The sequence below is a fragment of the Argiope bruennichi genome, chromosome 6 (assembly GCF_947563725.1).
Source record: "Argiope bruennichi chromosome 6, qqArgBrue1.1, whole genome shotgun sequence".
NCBI lineage: Eukaryota > Metazoa > Arthropoda > Arachnida > Araneae > Araneidae > Argiope > Argiope bruennichi.
Genome location: NC_079156.1, coordinates 43,244,327 through 43,256,313, shown reverse-complemented (window position 1 = coordinate 43,256,313; position 11,987 = coordinate 43,244,327). Strand labels below are relative to the sequence as shown.

Genomic DNA, 11,987 nt, shown 5'->3' with positions numbered 1-11,987 from the left:
AACTATTTTTGAACATTTTTTTAATAAACTCATCATCAAATTTAGTCACATATCAAGATAAATGTGTTGATAAGATAACGTAAATATATGTATTTTATTTTTAAATTCTCAAAAAAAAATCAAATGAACAGATAATTTCTTCAAATTCTTTGATTTATTATCACAAATTATTTCCTCAAATTTATGGCACATTTCCACAAACACATTTCTTCTAAGTATTTACAATAAAAAAATATTCAATTTAAAATCTTATGAAGCTTTTTATTGTTGTCAACTGACTTTTAACTGCTCTATTTATTATCTTCGGCAAATGCTTCGATTAAACGAAGCTTAGCATACGTATTATAAAGTTTGCCGTTCGCAATTATTTCATTTCTACAAGTAGGTTTCTGTCGAAATTTGGTACCAAATCCATTCAGATGAAATCGATCCATCTGGCAGTCCTAATATAAGTTAACACGATTGCTACAGAACAAAAAGATATAATTGATAAAATTTGGTGGGCGAATTTAGCATCTAAAGTGAAGATATGTATCAAATTTACAATTACTCAGTCAAAGAACTGATCTTCGATTGATCTTTTCATTTGCATACATATAAACGCAATGTCATAAAATGAAATGAACTAAATCATTAAAATTGGTATGGGATTTTGTGAGTACAAGTGGAGCTCTGCAACTAATTTTGGTTTTAATCTGTTAGGAAGGGAAAAAAAATTGAAATACACTTTGGCTTTTTTGGTTTTTATGTATTAACAGCATCTCATCGAGAAATCGTCAACGATCGGACTCTGCCCGGATAGCGTAGTTGATAGGACGTTGGATTCGCATTCATGAGTTGTGAGTTCGAACTCCTCCGGCAGAAGGATCTCCTTGTACATGGTGGCTGGTGCACGCATAAATATGTCGTAGCTACAAAGTCCTCTAAGTCAAGACAATACCACTGAGGGGTATTGGATCCGAGGTTCTCTGGTTCAGGTATAAATTACGATCTCTAGCTGAGAGAATGAAATGTATAAATGAAGTCCGCCCCGTAAAAAGGGCTGTGATGCATGAATAGCTAAGACGTACTATTGGCCCTAGATGGAGCTACTGAAACAAGAGACGCTAAACCTTGGCTTAAAATCGCTTATTTCGTCAGTTGGCTTGTCTATGACAAGTACCATAAACAACAACAACAGATCTCGCTCTAATAAACGTTTTCGTAATTATTGTTCGCCAATAGCATGCGGCAAATAATACAAGCAAACATTTATTAGAGAGAATGTTTCAGGGACACTACTTCTACATATTTAACACTATTATCATATTTATATACATGTAATCAACAAGCACTATAAAATATCAAGTTCGATTTATTTTTTTTAATATTGTCAATTAATGAACAAAATGTACCGACTCAAGAAAAGAAAACAGGAAAATTGTAGCCCCTTTCTCCACCCCCTCACTTTACCACTTTCAAGGCTATAGCTAGCTTTCGCTACTGAATAAAAGGTATAAAACAGCTGAGTAAAAGTTATAAAAGGAACAGATATAACAGATAACAAGTACAGGGCAGTTCCAACCAGTTCTCAACATTACAACTGTATGAATAAAAATGTAAAGCTCGTGTACAAAAAGATTAAACAGACTGCAATCGTAATAAAGTCCTACAAATGTCATTAGGTTTACTCAAATATTTTGATACTTAAATACTAAAGACCATTCTTGGGTAGAGTAATGATTTGGAGAATGCAAAATTAGAGACACTCGGTAGTTAAAGATAATCATAATGTGCCAAGAACACATTTCTATTGTGACATATTCCAAATAGTAGGTTCGTTTGCCTTTTAGTTATTTATGGCATTATGTACATTTTAGTAACACTTTGCGTCTCAGAATCAAGATATAAAAAGTCAAACACAAAAAAGGTAATAACTCCAGATTACTTTTTAATTATTGTCCCAGACTATTTGACTATTTCATACTCAGTCGGCTATGTGTTAATCCAGATGTTAAATAACCCCAACAGATACGGATGACACAAGTTAGACTTTCCCTTTTAGCGGCAACTGCGGCTCGAAGTCTCCACACAAACAATAGAGAACAAAAACTGATTGGGAACGCCTGTTCTACAAGTTAGTTTCTATTTATTATGTTTCCATTTTATTAATTTTTTTATGCCCTTTCTTATAATTAAATGAGGAAACACTTAATATTTTCGGCACCATTTGTTATTGTTTCTGCATTCGATCAAAGTATTTAAAATATTAATGCGTTATGTAAGCAGCAGAATACCATAAGCAACCTAAACTCCTCTTGAGAATTTTAGAAGATTAAAAATTTTATCGCATAGATGACTATCAATCATGCCTATCTCTCATTTTCATGTTTCAAAAAAAATCATAAACAATAAGTTAGTTCATTCCTCAAGCAACCTGATGAACTGCTTAAAAAAAACAGATTTGGAAAATTAAAAATGAATAGGAAAACCAGCTCGTTAATTATTATTCAATCCACAAAATTGGGAAATCATTCAAAAAAATATTAATCTTTTTGTTGATATATGTATGGATGTTTTTCAGACTCAGAATATCAATCCATTTCTTCAGTTTTATGAATTTTATTTTAAAGAAATCTTCATTAATTAATGAATTTTCAAACTGCTCGAAAATAGGTAGCTGCATTCACTGTATTACATACATTTCTTTCTCCAAGCTACTTAATTTTATACTCGTGTCCAAATTCATCTCTATGTTTTCTTCCTAGTAGTAACACCTTATTAATTGCAAATATTGACTTAACCACAACAGGTGAGATCCATCAACAATAAACAATCAATGTATCTATATACAATAAATGTATCTATCTATCACATGAGCATCGCTGAAACGTTCAGTATTAGATACATAAAATTTGACACATTATATTTTAGATTCTTCTAAGCAAACTGTACTAATTTAAACTTTCAAAATTCTCTTCTAAGACATTTATTTAAACAAAATTAAATGTTAGTTTTTTTCACAAATAGCTTTTGAAATATTTAGCGTAAGGCAGAAGTTTGTGTTCGATCTAGAGCAAACAATTACTTTTAGTGATTCAAATAAAATTACTAAAAAACTTTTGTAAATGTTCAAAAACAATTTCATTTTAAATGCAATTTGTAATATTGATTTGTATTTCCACAATGAACTTAAAACTAAATTTGTTGTTTCAATGAATTTTAGTTCGTGGTCTTTTGTCACTGCTATTATTTTATTTTTAGTCAAAATAAAATTTTCATTACACATTAACTCCGAAGAAAATATTTTACTTCCGCTTTTAGTTTATTGCTCGCATACTCTTTAATGATTAGAGACAGTAATTAATGACATTAATTTAATTACTCAGAAACGATTAATTTAATTACTCGTTTCAATCATTTTTACAAACATTTCCTAATTAGTATGTAATGTCATTCAAGGTTATTTGGCTCTTTTCTTGCAATCATTTTAGAGGAAAAAGAAGTACTGTGTGTTTTTAGTGCTAGAAATACAAAAGTAATAAAACATGGGAATGACTGAAAGAAGACATGATATATCGAAATTACTCTTATCGTCTTAAAAATGACGAAGCGGAGGATGAAACCCATTAATTCCCATGCCCATGCCATCTAATTTACACCATGGTGACAAATAGAAGGGAATTTAGCTGCTGGCCGAAGGATCAGTCAATATGGAAGTTAATGAGGGAAAATCAAAACAAACCATTCCAATGTAAAGAGGCTTTATTGAACTGAAAGCTTGATAAGTTCTTGAAAGTATTTTTACTCTCAAAAATATTCAATATATCGACTACTAAATACATATTTTTAACAATCCAAAGGGTTTTGAAAGACTAAAATATTAATTGTTATCAATTTATTTTAAATCCACTTAACATTTTCTATTTAAGAATCTGTGAATACCATGAAACTTCTTCAATCTTCAAAAATATTTGTATTTCTGTTTAAAGAATGATCACACAACTTTGGCAATCTTCATATACATTTGATAAAGATTTTCTAAATTTATTTTTAAATTAATTTTTTCAAGATAACGAAGTAACGTGCAGAAATTATGTAATTATGTTGTAGTTTTTAATGTATTTTAACTCAAATATGATTAAAATTCTTATTTTTTTTATTTGCATGACACTTTTCAGCATTCTGCATATTATAACTTGCAAATTCTGAATATGTGATCATATCATTAAAAATTCATACTGATCAGATTTTAGAAAAAGATTAATATTTATCTCGAAATAATTAGTTCCAATAAAAAAGTAGTTATTTATTAACTGATAAGACTGTCCATTGCTAGAAAAATGTAACATAATTTATAGATTATTTTTCATTATTTTCTGTATAAAATTATAAAACTTCACGAAAACTTTCAAATTTAAACTTAATTCAGTACACTATTCTTTTTACGTGTTTATGGTTGATAAATTTGAAATGAATATGAAAAGAAAAGAGCATTGCATAACTTTATTGTAACATAATAAGATTTATATTAAAAGATTTAGAATCTAATTTGAAGGATTTAAAAACAAAATTGTAGCAATAGAAGATTCATTTTGAAGGATTTAGAAACAAAATTGAAAAATTAAGGCATCAGCTTTTTTTAATACACCGCAGCTCCGATTCCAGCTCCGATGCCAATGCCTCCTTCAACTCCACCAACAGCACGTCCTGCAGCTCTAGCTGCCGCTCCGACTGCAGCGCCAACTTCCGCCCCAACTCCAATTCCTGCTCCAGCTCCAATATACGCTGCACTGCAGGCAGCGAACAGGGCAACGAAGATTAAGAGAAGCGCCTGTAAAACAAAGAAATTGTCACGTTTTGATAAACATACCTGATTAATGTTTACGTGCAATAATTTCAATTTATCCACGTTCTTAAAATAAATATTTCTCTTATCACAAGCATTCAAATTTCACAATAATATCAATTTCTGAGTTACGCACGTTTTCATTTCCCACGCTCTACAGTCTGCAACATTCAGCCAGCTATAAACCGTCAGGTAAAACCATGCATGCGCAGAGACTGTAAAGTAGCAAGTACATGCCCCGTCTAAACAAGAACTTGCGATTGTCTCTTAGTGCATGCGACAGTTTCCTTCTGCGCATGCGTTACTTACTGGAAACTTATAAATGGCTGAATGTAAACACAGCTTTATGTCGGGTTTACACTTGTTCAGTTATAAGATGGCCAGTAGGCAGAGTATTCGAAGAGAGGCATTGATTTATGTTTGCCAAAATTTTTTAAGATGAATTCAGGTATTCCTGGCTTGGCTATAAATTGCCGTTTTCACTTCCGCGAATATTTCTTTTTTTTTTTTTATTGCGCGTCGTATAAAAATGAGGGATATTTACACAAAGAAACATAGTAAAATAAAAATAAATAGCTCAACTATAGAAAAGAAATGACAAATTAAACGAAAAAAAAAACAATCTCTTATCAGAAAGAAAACAGAACAAAAAATGCCGCAATTAATATATGATAGGTTATCAATTTTTTTCAGGCCAAAAAAACCGCCAAATTCTACAAACGCATGCGCAGTAAGAAAATATACAATACAGCAGGACGTTGTTGGCCCACCGGGACAATTACTTGCCATCGACGGAACAGCATTTTCCAGCCTTTCAACGCATGTGCTGCCTATTAGCAGTCTCTCTAAACCCACCTTTAAAGTAAATGTTATCTTAACTAATTATAGAGATAATTTCTTTGTCAGTTATTCTTCGTCAGTATCACTTTCTGGAATGTTGAATTCATTGGTGAAAAGAGAGGTTTTCTTAATGGATGCCGAATCAATGACTTCTGGCATTGGTGATGAATTTTGAAGTTCTGGTGGCAAAAATGAAGACTAAGAAAAAATGCAAGTATAGAAGTTTATCTCTTCTAAAAAATGCAATGTGATATCACATCATGTCGGGAAACTGTGAAAGACCATGTCATCACAATATAAGAGATTCAAATTGTATAATTTTTTCCCAAAAAAGAACTTTCTAGCTGCTTTCGCTGAGTAATATTATGGTTTCCTAATTTCAGATTTATTGTCTGTTCGTATGTTATTAGCTATGGGTGAGATTTTTGTACTAATTTTAGTCTTGTTTTTAACATTTACATTACATGTTTTCTTTAATATTCGTAGAATAAAACGTTATCCACCATTATTCAGTTTATCGGACGTCTATTAATGAATATTTACCAGGGAATTTCTGTAATATATTAAAAGTTTTGAATGCATCTGACATTAAAAGTGGTGAAAATTCTTTTAGAAAACACATCGCCTCTCACCTTTTATTCAAAAAAAATTGTTTGAAAAATATGTGATAAATTATAAAATCTAATTTTATTCTGAAGATTACAATGCATCATTTTAGATAGATTTTTCTTAATTTTAAGCGAATTGTATTCCATTCAAATATTAGCAAACTGCAAGTTGTAAGTTACGAAAAGTGTGAAATTATTAGTAATTAGACATATATTAACTATGTATATATTTTAAGTAAATTCCTTTACGTTTATCAAATAAGTTTGATAAAAATAGAGAAAAAATAATTTTATTTAATATTAGTTATTGTCTTTATTATGATTGAAATAATTTTGCTTTCGGACATTAGTAATATGAAAGATTACAAACTACTTTTTTTTAACGTATAAATTTCTTCAGATGAAAACAAGATATCAATCTGGGCTAACGTTAAATAAATTATAATGATTATGATAGTAAATGTTTCAAATAAATTTTGGGGAAATAGGAAAATTTGCAAAACATAATGGATTTTAAGGGATTTGGATATTTCTGATAAATTTCTTCCATGTTAAATTTATAGATGATTGTGATACCGAAAATATTATACTCATATTACTTTGCTGTACAAATAAAAATTCATAACCTACAAGGAATGATTTCTCAATAAATTTTTATGGAATACATGGAAAACAAAATATTGGTCTCTACCAAGTATTAATTGATTTTGAATCCGGAAAAGTATGAAATGCTTATGAGAAAATTTTAAAGAAATAAGTTTTTAAATTTATATTACTATATCATAAAATATTCTTATAATATTGTTTGCTACATTTTAAAAATATTTTATTTCATTATTGTTTTACATATTTTAAATGATTGTAGAAATATTTTAAAGATAATTCTATGGTATTTTAAATTATTACTATTAAGTCTAAAATATCCGATTTTTTTAAAAAAAATTCATCATTAATGGGTTAATGTAAAGGTATAATATTTTTTTTTCAATAAATCATGGAAATGCCTTAAAGGTCTTATTTAATTTTAAATATGGATCAAGGCTAAGAAACACTTAAATATTTTTCTTTTCAAGTAGCATCATTTAATTCAGCTTAGAAAATAGAATAAGATATTCTAAATTTTAAAAACGAAACAAAAAATGACGCCATCACAAATGATAAATATCAATTCATTTATGCCATGTACGAGTTGTAAATTAATCTAATAACATTTTCAGTATTTGTTCTGATAGCAACAACAACAATTCAAGGGTTATTTTAACCAAAAAATTTCAGAAACAAAATTGTGTATGTTACTTAAATTGATAACTTGGTGTTAACCATTAAAATAATACGTTTGTCATTGTTCAAAATTTTTAAAGACGTTATACAATAAAAGAAAACAGAAATATAAATTTTGTACAAATAATCCAAAAACACAATTTATGTTGTCCCAAAGCAAAAATTTTCTTACCTTCCAAAGACAGGTACTTTATTAGAATGAAAATGAATTTTTCCACTTACCTTAAAATTCATGATTCTAAGATTAGCAAAGAGGATGTCAGTGGATCAACTGAATGAAACGATCTTCTGTCTGTATGATTTCAATCGTCTCAGATCTTCACTTATATACAAGTCGAACATATAATAAAATTTATTTATAGATCACGACACGTGGCTATAAAATGAAGATCTTGTTATATTTTTGTGATTCTACAAATTTACCTTGAAATTTAATTACAACCAGAAGGACGAATTTTTATTTAAATTAGAAATGCACAGTTGTTTAAATGAAATAGTTCATTTTTTGCTTCTACCTTGAGTTCCGTCATATAAATTTTTTTGAAAATACTAAGATTAATTTAATGATAAAATAAAGTTGACGTAAAGACAGACATTTCATTTTAACAGTTTAAAAGAAAAAACAATATAGAATGTTTTTTCTATTCTTTGATATATTAACAGAAAATACTTATCTTTACTATTAAACATTTTACTATCGTTCTTTCCGAAAAATATTGTTTTGTTTCTAATTCCGAGCAAAAGATTTGTAGTTAAAAATATTTGCAAAAAAAAAAAGTATTTTGTATACATTTTCAAACACCAGAGAGAAGCACATGTTCTCTTAATGATTGGATGAAATAAAGATATGCATAGATTTCTATTAATTTCTGCTTCTTTTTAGCTTTACAAAGGCTCGGATTTTAAGCATAATTAAACTATTTTTCAATCACCGATTTGTATTGCAGATCTTCTAATTGAAGTAGCAATAATAATAATAAAAAAAAATTCATATTTGCAATCTTGACTAACGTTTATCAAGATCGTTTGATATAGTATTTTTTTTTTAATTTATCTATGAACCTTAACCTTTATTCTTTCTTTAGCGTATGTTAAAAGTAAGTAAATAAAGACTTTCGAAAAAAAGGTCATTTCTCTTATTATAGCAAAAAAAATCAGCTGTTAGAAAAATTTAGTGATTTAAAATATTTTTATTGTTGTAAGTGAAACAAGCACCGCTATCTTATAAAAAAAGGAATTTAAGTTAAAATTTAAAACTCAATAAAATTTCCCTCTGTTCCTTGTGACTATTAATATTTGAATTAATCCATAATTGCATCTGCATCAATTCGCAATAAGTTAACACATATCGATTTTATTTCATTTCAGAAAAACCTGTATATATTTTCCAATATTTCATATTTGACACGTTTTAAAACGCTTCTAAGGCAGAAAACGAAACTCAACATTGAGAAAGTATATTTTTATAACAAAAATTAACCGTTTATTCTCTGAGATATAAAAGAAACTATAAAATTTCCTTTTGAGAAAAATTTTTATAGAAAATTTGTTTAAATTTCTAAGTCTTCTTTAGCTGGTGTCCTGGCATAGGGATAGCTCGTCTTCCCCGTGATCTGGGCCCGGTTGTTCTTCTTCTGTGTTCTATCTGTGAGGTGTGTGAATGTGCCCACCTCTCTGTAAAAAGGGGTTGTGCAAGCGAATGAGTGATGCGTGAGTGGCAAAGTCGTACTCTTGGGACTAGCTGGCTCTATTGAAAAAGCAAGGGACGTTCAATCGGTTTAAATCTCATACAGATAACTGTCAGCGGGCTTGTAAAGTGCCATAAGTCACAACAGAAGTATTTTCTATCTGATTTTTCACGGGAAAATATAATGTAGCGACAGTTGGGCAAGGTGGCTTAGCCATTTGGTAATCTAAAACGAAACGATTTTATTTTAGAAAAAATAAATTAATGAATTATTACAATAATATTAATATATGAATCCAAAATGAATATTAAGACAAGTTTTTTGCTCACAAATCATCAAAATTTGAATATATCAATGAATCCATCTACAAAAATTTCTGATAGAATGTATCATTCAAATAAACACAGTGAAAATTAATTAACATATAGTCACTTAAGCCTCTTCTCCTTCTATTTAGGAGAAATGTAAAAATTCCTTTAATAATATTTTAGGTTTTAATTTTAAAACCTAAGTTTAATTTAAAACCTTTCTCCGAGTTTACACAAAATGTCCAACAATATTCTTCCGATATCTCTACAATATTCTATGGCATTCAAACATCCAACAACAGTGCGGAAATGTCGTACAATATCTTCTGCTATAGAGGATTTCATTAAATTTGATATCAGTTTGATTGATTTATGAAAGAATGATATCAAAGAAAAAAGTTTTCCCCGATTTAAAATAATCTCGGTATTATGTATTCTCTAAAAAAGTTACAATTTAGCTTGTTTTTTTTGTTTGTTTGTTTTTGTTTTTGTTTTTTTTTTTACCTTTTATAATACACAGATTTATTCATAGTAATTCATTTTATGGATCAATTTCTAAGAAGTTAATAAAAAGTTTTCTTATTTGTTTATTAAACTTCGGAAGGTGCCTCCTTTCAGTTCGTTTGCTAAATTTTAAAAAGGATGCTCATGTTTATACTATAAATGGGGATACTTTAGAATGCCGTGTATTTTCTGTAGATCATCGGAAAGTAAGACTAGTCTCCTCTGAACTTTCTCGCATACTTTCTAATAAAGTTTTATCTCCTTCACATGCAATAAATTTCGGCAAAGTCATAAACGGTACGAGTGCTCAGATTTTTATTTTCACACTAGAAAATTTTAAGCTTCATAGTATAGTAAGAAACAAAAAAAAAGAACTAATTCTTATCTAATAATTGCATACCAATGATAAGCGAAAGTTATCGATGATCGATCTTTGATTCGAATCTAATGTTTTTTCTGGAATTTAACTCGCAATCGTTGGCGATTAATCGCGGATGTGTGATTAATCCACAAGAACCAAATTAATTGTGTATGCAACCAATGCGTGGACAGCCAATGTTAAATATAGAAATATAATTATAGTCACAAGGTCATATACCTAATTCACTTTACTAAATCACTGCGTTTACACGCATGTGAAATTTCTGATCGATAGACGTCAACTTTTTGATATATTTGACATGAATCTACTTTTTAAATGAAAATGTTATATATGTTATTATATTATTAAATTATATCATTTTTATTCATGCAAAAAAAAAAGATTGGCAGACAGTCAACTATTTGACGGATTTGCTTCCAAATTTGATATAACTCCAATTTATAAAAATTCTAAATCTGTGTATGAAATTTTGTCTATCCAGCTCTTTACGTTAGGTAGTTTCCTTGTGGCTTTTTCTCGGACAGACTTCCTTGGGATGGATTTCGTTCAATACGTGATAAACATCTACAAATCTAGTGCAAAGACCACTAGCCAAATTTAATTCTTGATGCACAAAGCATTTTTGGAGTTATCATGTTTGATCATTCTTTTTACAAATATTTATTTTTAATGAAATAATGGTAATTTTTTTCCATCTGATATAAATTGTGTCATAATATCTTCCATAGATTGTTTGATTTTTGATTTTAAAATATTATTTTCTACTTTTATAATAAACTAAAAAAAGTATTCGAAGAAATCTTTTTTTTAATTTTTTTTTTTATTTTATGGTTTCTCTACATTTTGTCTGAAATATGTATTATAATTTAAGACTTAAGAACTTTCTATATTGACTACTAGATTGCAAAATATGTAATAAATTAGTATAATAATTGATTATTAAACATATATATTTTGTCCGCTTTAATCTAGAACAAATAATTGATCACAATTTTTGAATTACGGTATATACAGAAAGGTGTTAAAAACGATTACAAAATTCTATCTTTTAAAAGCATAAAAGAAATAATGTTATCTCAAAACATTCAAACATACTGTTCTTTGTTATTTTCTTCTATATAAAGTATACACGGCTAAAGTATTATAAGCATCAAAAAATTCGAACGAATTCGAAAATTCCTAAGATTTTGACGAATCTCCACATATATCTCTCTGATTCAGAACTGGCAGAGCACTTTAAATGGCACAGTAAGCATGGAATAGGCTTATTGGTTAGTTTTTCACTCAAAGTTGTGTGTAAAACCGGTGAAATGGGTCCAACTCTTGTAGTTTGGAATAGTATGATTCATTTTGGAATAAATTTCGAAACTCGAAATCGATGATAGTGGGTAGATAACCAATGATGGCATATATGGGATCATAAAATTTTATTTAAAATAAAAATTGGCTAAATCGGTAAAGATTTTGTCTTAATCTTCTTATGTTTAATAAAAAGTAACTTTTTAATTGATATAATTAATACTTTATTAAAAAAGTAAGGCTTTATTA

At 28.7% G+C, this 11,987-nt stretch overlaps 1 long non-coding RNA gene across 1 annotated transcript; it reads right to left on the bottom strand.

The window, feature by feature from the left end:
• Nucleotides 1–4,470: 4,470 nt before the first annotated feature.
• Nucleotides 4,471–7,906, bottom strand: LOC129972261 (uncharacterized). Its single transcript, XR_008784844.1, has 2 exons — nucleotides 7,780–7,906; nucleotides 4,471–4,813 (listed from the first exon to the last, which is right to left on the bottom strand). It is a non-coding gene; the product is annotated as an uncharacterized LOC129972261 (long non-coding RNA).
• Between the last annotated feature and the right edge of the window lie 4,081 nt (nucleotides 7,907–11,987).